This window comes from Grampus griseus (genome assembly GCF_964374135.1).
Source record: "Grampus griseus genome assembly, chromosome: 20".
Lineage (NCBI taxonomy): Eukaryota > Metazoa > Chordata > Mammalia > Artiodactyla > Delphinidae > Grampus > Grampus griseus.
In genome coordinates this window covers 19,914,883-19,928,365 of record NC_139014.1, presented here as the reverse complement: position 1 = coordinate 19,928,365, position 13,483 = coordinate 19,914,883, and positions in this window count along the sequence as shown.

The window sequence follows — 13,483 nt, the reverse complement described above, 5'->3', positions numbered from 1 at the left end:
AGGAGTTCTTAGGGACCATCTGGTCCAAAACCCTCATCCTTCCTCAGTGTCATTCATTCCTTCAACAAGCTCAGACAAAATGCCTTCATGGGGGAAACTGAGGCCAGACATCGCAGAGCTTGCCTAATTATTTGCACAGTTGTCTCAAAACAGCTCTTCTCCGCTCTTCAGAAGCCCATCTCTGACCTTAGAAAGTGCTAGAATAAACCATAATGGAAAAGAATATGAAAAAGAATATATATATGTATCACTGCATCACTTTGCTCTACAGCAGAAATTAACATTATATATCAACTATACTTCAATAAAATAAGTTTTTTTTAAAAAGTGCTAGAAATTGTTAGAGGTCACATAGACAGTACTAGGATGGCAGTATCTGGAGCCAGGACAACCTTGGTGTGTGTGACTTGGGCAACTTCCTTCCTTCTCTGAGCCCTGGTTTCCTCATCTATAAATGGAAACAACAATAGCTAACTCTCACAGGCGTTGTGAGAAATAATGACATGTTACAGAACATCCCTGTCCCACACCTGTCATAGGGAGCGTCCCCTGCCGCCATGGTCAGGTCAGGGGGCCTGTGTGCTTTCCCAGCCCCTGTTCCCTCCCATCACCGACTGCACACACAGCACATCGTCCGGCAATGACCAGGCTGCTTATCTGCCTCCAGCACTAGACCGCCAGCCCCATGGGGAAACAGACCTCATCTGTTTTGTTCACAGTTTTATTGATTTCCACCCCCTGACCCAGAAAAGGCACCAATAAATATTCGTCGAATGAATCAACAGATGAATGAATGATCTGAAGAAGCAATTAAAATAGAGACTCCAGCTAGAGATGTTCATAGAATCACAGTCCCCACACCCACCTTTCCTCACCATCTTTTAACCTCACACCGTACTGTCGCTGCTGGGTTTTATTTGTTGCTGATGCTGGTGGCTTGTCCCCTTGAACTTTATTTTCGGTTTCACAGGAACCCGCTCCGACAGTCCCAGTGGTTCTCAGTCTAGTAAGAGTTACAGAGAAGGGAGCTGATTATCTTCCTGTTTGGGCCTGAGACAGAGAGAGAGCCTCAGGGCCCCGAGGCCAAGAGGGCCAGCAGCAGCCTCGACATGTAGCAGAGACTCGAAGGGGAGGGAAACGCAGGGAGATCAAGGCACTCGGGGCTTATGAGTGTTGGAGTAACAGATGCTGGAGCCAAGAGGATTCTTGGAGACCATCCAGCTGTTACCCTCATTCCTCCACTATCGGCTCAGTTACCCACACCTCCCATTGGCCAGCACTGAGCCAGGGCCTTAGGCGGGGAATCTGAGGTCCTGGGAAAGAATCCGCGTGTGGGAAGTCACCCATCTTCTTCTTTTTTTTTTTAAATAAATTTATTTATTTAATTTTGGCTGAGATGGGTCTTTGTTGCTGTGTGTGGACATTCTCTAGTTGCAGAGAGCGGGGGACTTCTCCAAGCTGCCAAACCACAGCACCAGTTGAAATCATAATCTTGCCAATTCTCTCATGTAAAATTTAGACCATCGACCAGGCAAGGGGGGCACCCACAGAACTGGAAGAGAAATATATGAGTCAATTTAATCGACTTATAGTACCCCCAAGCTCCAAATTATCCTCACACTCCCCCCCACCATCCTTTATCGTCTCCAGAATTATAAATCAGACCCCCAAGGGAAGAGGTCCATTATAAAGCGAAAGCTGAGAGAAAAAGGCTTACTCGCCAAGAGAATGTCAAGATGTTACTAATCTGTATCAGCAGAAATGTGAATACTGGGTTTGGGAATGGACCCTAATTTTTGATCAGGCTAAATTCATCCATATAGAGGCATTAACCAGAGATTCACAGTTCAGCTGCTAGTTGGACTGTCTAGGAGTGGGTCTAAAATATTCGTTCAGTTGGGTGGCAGAGACTGAACTCGGTAGTGGCCTATACAAAATAAACTTGAGTTTCCATAAAATCCTTGCAAAGAAGGAAGGAATAATAATAAGGGAAGAGGAATAAAGAAGAAGAAATGCAACCAGCCAGGGAAACAGAAATGTCGGGGTGGGGTTATCATGTAGAACCCATTCAACCAATTCCTAACTATGAGAGCCCAGAAGACACTTCTAGACTCTGACAATTAAGAAATACCTAGACAAGAGGGAACACAGTGTAGCAGTTGTTTGGGAAGTGATCAGAGTCATCAACCCTGAATTTTTTCTGCTACCAGGAAAACATGGTAGCAGTTGTTCTTTGGGGTTGTGGATGGGAGATGCTACATTTGAATTCGCGTCCCTGATTTCTATAGAAATGGGGTCCCAGGTGGCAGAGGACAAGTAGGGACCCTTCAGTTCTGGAGGGCTGAAATAGTAAGCAGAATGATAAGACCTGTAGGTATGTATATGATGATTAGTTCATCATGGATCTCTATGACCAAAAGATGAGGGCAGACCACCAAAATCCTGCTTCAGTGAGCATTCAGTTTAAAGTAACAGAAACAATCTCACTTTCTTAACAGAAAGGAATTTAATACAGAGCATTGGCTGCTTACAAAATCATTAGAAGGCTGGAGGAGCAGACTCTAGATTGAGCCCCTAGGAAGGGCTCCCAGATTAACACCACAGAACCACCCCCCAAAGGAACTCCTGGTCTGCCACAATAAGTGGCCCTAGGACCATACAGTAACTGGTAGATCTATTCCAACAAAAAACACTTCCTTCCTCCAGATCTCTTTCCGCTCAACTCATGTCCCACAGAAGTGCATCTGATTGGAAAAACCCAAATTACACCTAGATCTGTAACTGTAAGGGAGTTTAGAAAAAGTAGGGTTAAAGATTATCTGCCTCTAGAGAATAGGAAAGTTCACTAGAAGGATGTGGGAGCTGATATGAGTAAGTCAGTCTGTCATATCTGCCATAGTTTCCTACCCCACCCCCCAAAAAGAAAACTTTAGGCCAGGAAGAGGCCTGTCTTAAGCCTTGTGATAGAGAAGGACAGACTCTTATCCAGTTCCAAGACCAGAATCAGCTCCTAGACCCGGAGGACTTTGAATAAAGGGAAGTCCAGGTACCCCCGAGGAAGGGCTCTGCAATAACATCACAAGCAAGAACCGTACATCTACCTCCTAACCTTCCACATAGGAGCCTGTGGGCACTTACAAGAGTAGCTGTGTGCTGGGGGAAGGAAAATATCCAGACCTTTGGGGATTATTGGACTCTGGCTCCAAGCTAACTCTAATCTCTGAACATGTAGAACAACACTGTGGTTCACCAATTAGACTGAAACCTTATGTGGGGGTAGGTTATATCTGTCATTCCGATCACTATTCTTTCCCAGGTAAATCCAAAAACTACATTTCCCAGCTTCCTTTGTCACTAAGATAAGCCAGGTGATTTAGGTTCTACCAATCAGGTGCACCATGTGAGACTTAGAAGGGACGTATGTGAAGTATGGGCTCCACTTGGGGCATCTAGTTTGCTGGCATGGATGGCAGAGACGGTGTTGTCCTGAAGCCCAGGCTGGGGAGGCTGTTGATTCAGAAGGCTGCATCCTGACTTGAAAACTTCCTAGTCTCAGCAGAGGCAACAGCTCCCTTGGCAGACCCATTCTGCTGTGTCATTTGGGGAGATGTTAGAAATTCAGCCTAGGTCCTGTTTCTCCAACCCTCCTAATGATTCTTTGATTTATCTAGAGCAGCTATAAATCCCTTACTTGTTAACATAGCCAGAGTAGCTTCTGTTGGTTGCAGCTGAGAATCTGACCATTACAGAGGATCATACGGCAAATGGAGTTTTGACCTAAGTCTGCCTCTCCTGAGCCCAATAGTACCCTGGACCCAGCCTGTGTTTTTTTTTCCCAGTCTCTGAAATGGAATAGAAGAAGACAGTAAATGGCTCCCTGATCCATGGAGTAAGGATTATTGTGGTGAGAAGCATCAACAACACTACATCTCTAAGGGAATGAGAGAGATTAGTGCCATATGAAAGGTCTGATAAATTCAGGGTTGATGACTCTGATCACTTCCCAATGAACTTGTCGTTTTCTCTGTGCAGAATATGGGCAGATGTTAGGGAAGGATTACTTTACAACTTATTACACGTCTATTCTAATAGCAATCATTGATCCACATTGGATCACAATAATCCTAGGCACGTGACGTGGAAACCTCTTTTTTCTCTATCCCAATAAGCAAAGAATACCAGAATGTGTTTGCTTTCACCTACAGAGAAAGCAGTACATCTTTTCCAGCATTTGCAGAGAATCAGACTTGGGGTTTATGCAAACAGAAGCCATTGTCCAAATCACACTAATTAATTGCTCCAGGAAGACACCACTGCTGTCACTGCTGGCCACAGACATTGCAGCTCGAACCACTGCTGTTGGGCACTGCATATCCCTGCAGAACCACCGCTACTGTAGCCTTAATAAACTCCCTGTCTCTGCCCCAGCCCTGTTCCTGCCATATTAGATGCCACTCAATGCTTCCTTCCCATACAAATCGAAGCCTTTTGTAGGAGCACCTGATTGGCAGAGCTATGCCACATGGCCATGCCCTAGCAGCAAGGGAAGTTGGGAAAACCAGTTCTTGGGGAGTCTCAGACTCAAGATGGAGCATTCCCCAAATAGAGATAGAGAGAAGATAGGCGAGGAAGAGAGCTGGTAGCAGGAAGAGAACCAGAGAAGATTGTCACCAGTTGCACACTAAGGGCAAAGCGCTAGAGAAAGGATCACAAACTCTCACTGCTCGGGCATCTTGCTAGAGCCATCTTGGACCCAGAGACACCACACAGCTTCCATCTCTATAAATCCCAGGATCTTGGGTTTTCCTGAGCTTCCGTGTTTGCTTAATGTCCTAAGTTTACCCTTACATAATCCCTCCCCCAATGATTCAGAGTCTGTGGCAAATTATATTTTCCAAAGATCAATATATCTCATTCCACATGCTGTCCTTCAATGTGACATTGCCACTCCTCCATCTTGAGATGGGGTCTCTGTTTTCTATTTCTGCCAAGCAAATTACTGCAAATGTAGCAACTTCAGAGAGGACCCATTTCTTAGCTTGCAGTTCTGCAAGTGTGACCGGATTCTCTTTGCAGGGTATCACAAGGCTGAAACCAAGGTGTTGGCCAGGTCGAGTTCTCACCTGGAGACTCTGGGAGAAAATCTACTTCCAAACTCTTTCTCGTCCTTGGAAAAACTCAGTTCTTTGCAGCTGAAGGGCTGAGGTCCCCGTTTCCTTGGTGGCTCTCAGCCCTTAGAGGCCAGCCACATTCCTTGCCTTATGCCCCCTTCCATCTTCAAGCCGGCAATGGAATATTGAAATCTTTTCATGCTTCAAATCTCTGACTTCCTCTTCTGTAACCAACCAGAGAAAGCTATCTGCTTTTAAAGAGCTTACGTGATTACGTCAGGCCCACCGGATAACCTCCCTATCTTAAGGCCAACACAGTAGAGACCTTAATGAATTCTCCAAAATCCCTTCACAGCAACACCTAAGTTGTCTTTGATTGAATAACTGGGATTATCTTAGAATTCTGCCTACTGCAAGGTCTATGCTTCCTCCCCTTGAACCTAGGCAAGGCTGTGAGTACAGCAGAAGTGACACTGCCTGACTTCCAAATCTAGGCAATGAAGAAAAACAGCTTCTTCCTGGTTCTTTCTTGCTTAGAACATATGTCTTGGGAGCCCTAAGCCAGCATCTAAGAAGTCTGGCTACCCTGAGGCTGCCCTGCTGGAGGGATCACACTGAGAGTCTTCATACAGAGATGCCAGGGAGCCCCTGCAGGGCCAGCCCCTAGGTTTGAGTGTTTCCAGCCCAGGGGCCAAACATGTGAGCAAACAAGGCTTCGGGTGACTCCAGCCCCCAGCCTGTGAGCCACGGTGACACCAAGTAGAGCAGAAGTGGGCTGTTCCCACCAAGCCCCCAAATCAACATTGTTCTTTTAAGCCTCTAAGCTTTGGGGAGGTTTGATACACAGCTGTAGCATCTGGAACACAGGCTGAGGGCTCTGTCTCTAGTCAGAATCCTTGGAGAACTCTGTCAGGTGCTGTCTTGTGAGAATGTTCCTCGCTTTGCCTTGGAGCACTTTATTTGTGCCCATATGTTTCACCATCTGTGAAATCTTCCAAAGCAAAACCCACATCATTTTTGTCTTGTCTCCCTCTGTAGGTAAGAGACCTTACACACTTCTGTTCATTATCCAGACTTGCTTGAGCCAGCTGGCTGGAGGATGAGAGTCATGTGGTCCTTTCAGCCTAGCCCCTGATGCAGAGCTACGCAGCTGACTTGGAGCTGACCACAGATGCTTATAGGAAAACAGAACTGCCCAGTCCAAGCTGTCAACTGCAAAAGCACAAGGTAAATAAATGGTTGTAATTTTAAGCCACTAAATTGTGCGTTGCTTTGTTACAAGCCAAAGTTAACTGATAGAAAAGCTAACCAACACTCTTAGAGTGGACTCACTTGATTTTCCCTTCACGTCCTTTCTGCCCCACCTCAATCCCAAAGAACAAATGGGTCAAAGTCCAAGTTTGATTTGCAGTAAGAAAGCTTTATTGGGAAGTCGAGATAAGACAGGGAGTGGGTCACTCCCAGACCAGACAGAGGGAGAGAGGTCTCCCCAACCCTCTCAGAGGAGGGAGCCAATGGGCAGCCAGAGGAAAGACATGCCCAGTCAGCCCAGTTCCAAATGGGCCTGGAGGCTTGTTACTAGCTATTCCCAATGTCACGATGCAATGAGCAGGCTGCATCCAGGTCTGCCTGTCTGGAGGATGCTCAGCTGAGGCGGGGCTGGGAAAGTTTACAGGGGCTCTAGTATCGCAGCTGGTAGCCTGTGGAGAGAGTGAAAAGAGAGGACTTAGAGCAAGAGACAGAAAGACTTGGAGGAAGATGGGCAACTGGCAGGAAGATGGGCAACTGGGAGCAAGGAGGCTAGAGCTCAAAGAGCTGGAGAATCCTGAGATGGAAGGACCCTTGGGCCCTAGTGGCCCCCATCCAATTCCTGAAGATCTCCTGCAGCAGCTGGCAGGTGCTCTCCCATATCTGAGGATGGAGGCTCATGAGGCAGCCCCCTCCTCCATGAAACAGTCTTTGTTAGTAAATCCCTTGCATGTTGAGGCAAAGACGGTCTCAGCCTCTGCCCATAGATGCACATCCATGACCCTGCAGTGCCACCCGACACACCAAACCACACCAGACTCTCTAGAGAAGAGCAGCTCCCAGGCACCTCAAGGCTTCTCTGAGCCAAACATTCCCAATCATGTTACCCAGCCTTTCGCTACAACTTCATAGTAAATTTTTATTTTGCAAGATTCAACATGCACAAGGGAAACTTTCTCTGACCTAGAGACCACTTCACCTGTATGACTCTTTCCTGCATTTAGACTTTATTTTTAATATATGCTCCTTTTGGCAGTTTTATCGTATAACTGGCTTGTCCAAGCCAACCACTGACTACAACCCCTGAGCCTCTTTTCTACCTGAACCGTGGCTGACCCAGGTACCCCCAGCCTCATGATGATTAAAAGCACTGGCTATGGGGCCCCACAGAGCTGATCTCTCATTTATGAGTTGTATGACCTCAAGTAAGTTACTTATCTTCTCTGAACCTCTTTTTCCTTATCTCTAAAATGGGGATAATAACAATACCCACCTCGTAGGGTGTGGGGAGAAATAGACTAGATAATACACCATTTCCAACTCATCTCCTATGCTTTTGAGACTTAAGCCATGTGTGTCCTAGCCTTATCTAAGGCTCTGTCAAAAATAATGATCAGGCTTCCCTGGTGGCGCAGTGGTTGAGAGTCTGCCTGCCGATGCAGGGGACATGGGTTCGTGCCCCGGTCCGGGAAGATCCCACATGCCGCAGAGCGGCTGGGCCCGTGAGCCATGGCCGCTGAGCCTGCACGTCCAGAGCCTGTGCTCTGCAACTGGAGAGGACACAACAGTGAGAGGCCCGTGTACCGCAAAAAAAAAAAAAAAAAGGATAGGAGAATAGGCCCAGACATGGCATCGGGCTTCCCAACATCACATAGTGAATTGGTGTCAGACTCAGGACCGGGTTGCCCCATTGCTATGCTCCCTCCACGCTGCCTCTGCATTCCCCACCTAGGCCAGGCCAAGAGTTGTTTCTGATAAAAGTTAAAGTTTCCATGGAATCTAAAATATAACACAAATGAACCTATCTATGAAACAGAAACAGACTCACAGACATGGAAAACAGACTCGTGGTCGCCAAGGGGGAGGGGGTTGGGGGAGGGATGGACTGGGAGGTTGGGGTGAGCAGATGTCAGCTGTTATATAGAGAATGGATAAACAACAGGTCCTATTGTATAGCACAGAGAACTATATATACTATGATAAACCATAATGGAAAAGAATATTTTTAAAAAGAATGTACTGGGCTTCCCTGGTGGCGCAGTGGTTGAGAGTCCGCCTGCCGATGCGGGAGACACGGGTTCGTGCCCCGGTCCGGGAAGATCCCACATGCCGCGGAGTGGCTGGGCCCGTGAGCCATGGCCGCTGAGCCTGCGCGTCCGGAGCCTGTGCTCCACAACGGGAGAGGCCACAGCAGTGAGAGGCCTGCGTACCGCAAAAAATTAAATAAATAAATAAATAAAAAGAATGTACATATGTATGTATAACTAAATCACTTTGCTTTACAGCAGTAATTAACACAACACTGTAAAGAAGTATACTTCAATTTAAAAAAATAAAATTTTTAAGTTAAAGTTTCCAAGGAATGGATTCTCCAGCTACTGTCTAAGCTTAGAGTCCAGCATCTTGCCTTCTGGGGGGAGATAAAGCATGTGAGTGAGTGTGTGAGCATGTGTGTACACGTGTGAGAGAGAGAGAGATGGGGAGACAGAGATCCGAGTTTCCCGGGCTTACCTGGTTCTTGAGATCCCGGATGGGGTCATAATAACAAGCGTAATCCTTTTGGACGGGCCCCTGCCTGTTGTACCAGTCCCAGATCTTACTCTAAAGGTCGGCATTGGCCTCCTCTAGTGTCTGCACCTTAGGCAAGTAGGGGGACAGCCGGCTATTAAGTTCCTGCATGGCGGTCTTCTCATCAGCAAGAAAGAGGCCCCCATCTCCGCCTTCAGCACCACCGCCAAAGCCACTCCCCACAGCCCCTGGAACCTCCACCAAAGCCTCCACCAAAACTCCCAACACTGAAACCACGCCCAGATCCTCTGCCATAACTGGAGCCAGAACTGCCGTCACCTCCCCTCCCACAGGCCCCAGAGTTCCCCACACCATAGCTACTGGTAGAGCTGAATCGGCCCCCTCCTCCACCAGCCCCAGAGGAGCTGAAGCGACTAAAGCAGGACCTCGTGCCTCCCCGACCCGGCTCCAGCAGGACGATGAGAACTGTCTGTAACTCACGGCACTGCCCGCAGCTTGTGGATGAAAGCAGTTGTAGGAGTGCCGCCAGCTCTGGAGCCAGGATGCAGAGCAGTCCCCGAAGCTGCCTACTTATACCCTCCGTGATGGTGGTACGCCTGGCTGTGCTCGCTATCTGCTCCATTCTCCCCCAGACAGACTCCCAAGGAGGTCTGAGATCCAGGAGGTGGCCGGACTGCCCCAAGCCGCCCCAGGCTCAGCATCCTTTGCTGACTGCCCGGAGGCGGCCCAGCCTCTCTCCATCGTGTGGGGTAACGTGACGATATTAGGCTGTCATGGGCACCATAGATCAGCTCCGCCACCAGGGGGTGATCTAGATCCTAGAGTTTGGTCTCCGCTGGCCCCTCTGGGATAGAAACTCCCAGGAACAGAGTCACCTCCCCCACTGAGGATCAATACGGTCCGCACCCCTCCCCGCTCCCACCTGGTGCCCATTGTGAGTGAGCTGGGACCAGGCCACCAAGGAGCTGTTACAGAGGATGGGGGAGCTGCCTGTGTGGGTAGAAAGCCCGGCCCCCGGTCTCATGGAGCCCCAACCTGATGGGGAGCCCAGTCTTTGCTCTCAGAGTCTCCAGTCTGATGGAAGAGACGAGTGGCATGGCAGAAAGGCTGAGACAGTTACAAAGCAGCGTGCCCCCCAATACTTGAAAACAGCAAGCAGAGTTCACACGAAGGAATTGGGAGAGAGTAGACTGAATAAAAGTACTGCTAACGCTAGCTGACCTTGCAGCAGGAAGGCAAGTGGCTCAGCAGGGCCCAGCAATGGGTATGGAATTGACCTTTCCCATACTGAGCCCTGGGAAAGATACTGAGATGTGTGACTTATCCTGCCCTCCTGGAATTTACAAGCCACTGTCCCTGGCAGAAAGTCAGAGCATATTCCGGTGGACAAGGCAAGAAGAGAGCGGGCTCTGATGCCAGGCTACCTGAGTTCAATCCCAGCTCAAAGCTCACTAGCTGTTTGACTTTGGTAAGTTACTTGACTACTCTATGCCTTTGCTCCCTCTTCTATAAAATGATGATATTAGTAATCAGCCCATCTCCTAGTAAGAGATGCATGAGAAGCACCCGAGAAATGTTAGACTGGCCTCTGCTCGTTCAGCCCCCTGAGTCCCTCTCCACTCTGCCCTCACCCAGACCTTTGCCACCAGCTCCTGGCTGTTCTCCCTGCTTCTTTCAGGCTTTCTAACTCCTTCTCCACGCACAAAGCGGAGTAGACTTTCCTATCTGACCGTCGCTGACTTCCTTTCACCCCCAAGACAGGGTCCACATTCCTGGCATCCAAGGCCCATCCCAATCTTTCATTCCAGCCCCATCTCCCACAATTCCCCAGACCCCCTAACTAAACCATACAGTGCTCCCACACACCCTGTGTACCTCAGAGAATGTGCACACTTGCAGCTCCCTCCAGTTCCTCTCGGGACTTCCCTGGTGGCGCAGTGGTTGGGAACCCGCCTGCCGATGCAGGGGACACGGGTTCGACCCCTGGTCCGGGAAGATCCCGCATGCCGCGGAGCAAGCCCACGTGCCACAGCTACTGCGCCTGCACTCTAGAGCCCATGAGCCACAACTACTGAAGCCCGCGTGCCTAGAGCCCGTACTCCGCAACAAGGGCAGTGCTGTCCATAGGCGAATGGGATACACATAATGAGGGTGTGGCCCGGTCAGGAAGATCAGCGAGTGTCGCCATGAGAAAGAGACCCTTGAGTGAAGGGTGAGTACGAATGAGCCAGTAGAAGAGCATCCTGGGCCATGCAGTGGGTTGGGGGGGCGGTGAGACAGAGCATGTGCAAATGTCCTGAGGTGAGGAGAAGCAATACGGCCACAGAACAGAGGCCAGTATGGCCAAAGGGCAGTGAGTTGTCAAGCAAAGGATTTTGGTGGTGAAAAACAGTTCTGACCTCACCGGGTTGCTGTGAGGCTCAAAAGAGCTAATATTGTAAATCTGTGGGTGGGGGTTTGGCACACAGCAAGACGTTTTCCCGACTGTCAATGGCAGTGTCTGCCCCCAGCTTCCCCTTGGACTATGTGGACAACTTCAGCTCTCAGCCCTCTCGTTAATAAGTCCATCCTCCTAGTCTGCTGAGCTCCCATCCACCTGTGCTAAGCGGCGCTGAGGAGAAGGGCACACAAAGGTTGGAGGATCATGGTTTCTTCCGTCAAAGACCCTCCAGGCCTCCAGGTAAGACTCCAGTGAAGCCCAGGGCCTTCACTCTTGTCTTTCTCTGATTCTGTTTCTGTCCCCTTTTCTCTGACTCCTCTCTCTCTCTGTCTATATGCATGTCTATTTCTCTCCATCTCTCTGTGTCTCTTTTCACCCTCTCTCCCATGCCGTCACCCCAAAGTTCATCAGAAAAAGGAAGAAAACTTTCTTTCCCAGGCATTCCCTACAGTGGCTAGTACTGCACTGGGAACCCCATCAGGAAAGTGCTGGCCTGGCAAAGGGCAGCCCTCGGAGCTGGTGCCTGTCTTGTGTCTGCCTGAGTCCAGGCATTGCCCTGGAAGTCCCTAGCGCCCCCTTGTCCCCTTTATGGCAGCATCCGATCTCAGTGAGGATCCCGTCAGGACGTCGGGACCGCCATCTTCCTGGGCTTCAGGCCTCCCTGGGGCTGCCTCGTCCAACACCAGCCCATGGGACTAGCTGGCTACATTACCCAAACCAGGTCACCTGCTGCCGTGAGGACGTGCCCTTCACCTGATCAGACAACCATATAGGGAGGTAGACCACCTGTTGCCTGTACCGGCCCCTGGACATGTTTGAGGTCTTTTCACAATAAAAGGAGCACCCCCCAAACTAAAGGAGACCCAGAATATCAAAATGGGCACTGTCCCATGAAACAAAAACCTTGGAGTCAGCTAGGAGAAATTCATCTTGGTCCTGTTGGGCTCTCAGCTTCATCCCGAGAGACTACAGAACAGGAATGAGCACAAGCCTGACCAGGAAGCGGGGCTGGGCTTAGCCACTTTCCGTCTGTGTGACCTGGAGCCGGCTCCGAAGAGGAGGAGGTTGGAGGAGCGATCTCTGCAGCCTTTCAGCACTGCCCTTCTGTGCTGTGTTCTGAGGGCGGAGAGAGGGTCATCCTTCCTAATTGCTTTGGGGGAAGTGGAGCCAGAGGGGCCCCGCGACCGGCCCCAGGACTCTGAGAGACAGCTCCTGCTGCCTGCACTAGACTGTGCTATGAAGTCACTCTCCTAGTTTCCTATCATCTAGATCTGGGGTGACGAGGGGGTAGGCGGCCTTGCCTTCGTCAGAGGGAATGGCCCAGGTCTTTAGCTGGGTGGGTAGTTGTGGCACCAGGGCCTGTGGACGAGAGCGCTGGTCAGCAGCTGGACATAAAGTGTTGGTCTCACTCTCCCTAGTGGGGTATGGTGGTGAGCCAGTGGGCTCTGTGTGGGACTCTGAGACACTTGCCTGTCTGCTCCTTCCCTCTAGGGCCCAGCATACAGGGTGGGACCACCTCAAAGCCCACTGCTTGACTTCCTTCCCTCCCACCTCTGAGCCTGCCTCCTGGCAGGCGGCCCCCAGCTACACCTTCCCCATCTAGCAGCTACCCACAAGGACAGGAAGCCCAGCCCCCCACAGTCAGGTCTAAGAAATCTCACATTTCCATATTCCTCTAAAGCAGCTCTCCTCTGGGGGTGGAAACTTTAATCTGGTACCACCTCCAAGGCAGAGCGATGTCTGGGGATTCTTAATGCAGTCCTCATCGGTGACTAAGGGTATGTTTTGCTCTCTGCCCAGGCCCACGTGGCCTCCCAAATGTGGACCACTCCCCAGACTCCATGCCATTTGAGCTCATTGCCCAGCTGAGAACGCTGGTCCCCAGGGTCCAGCATCCCTAGGAACATCACGCAGCCCCTCCCCACCAGGGTCCTATCACGTTTAGGGCCATAAAACCATCCCTTCCCAGTCTCCGAGGAAGGTCATTCAAACCTCCCGCCTCCCCGAACTGTCCCCTCATTCCTCCAAAACTCTGTCACTCACCTCCAGAATGGCTCACCCTCACCCAGAGATCACCCCAGATAAACCCTTTTTAGAGCCAAAACTCAGGTAAAGAGACATCCCAGAGCTTCAGGCCTCCTTTCCTGAGGTGAAA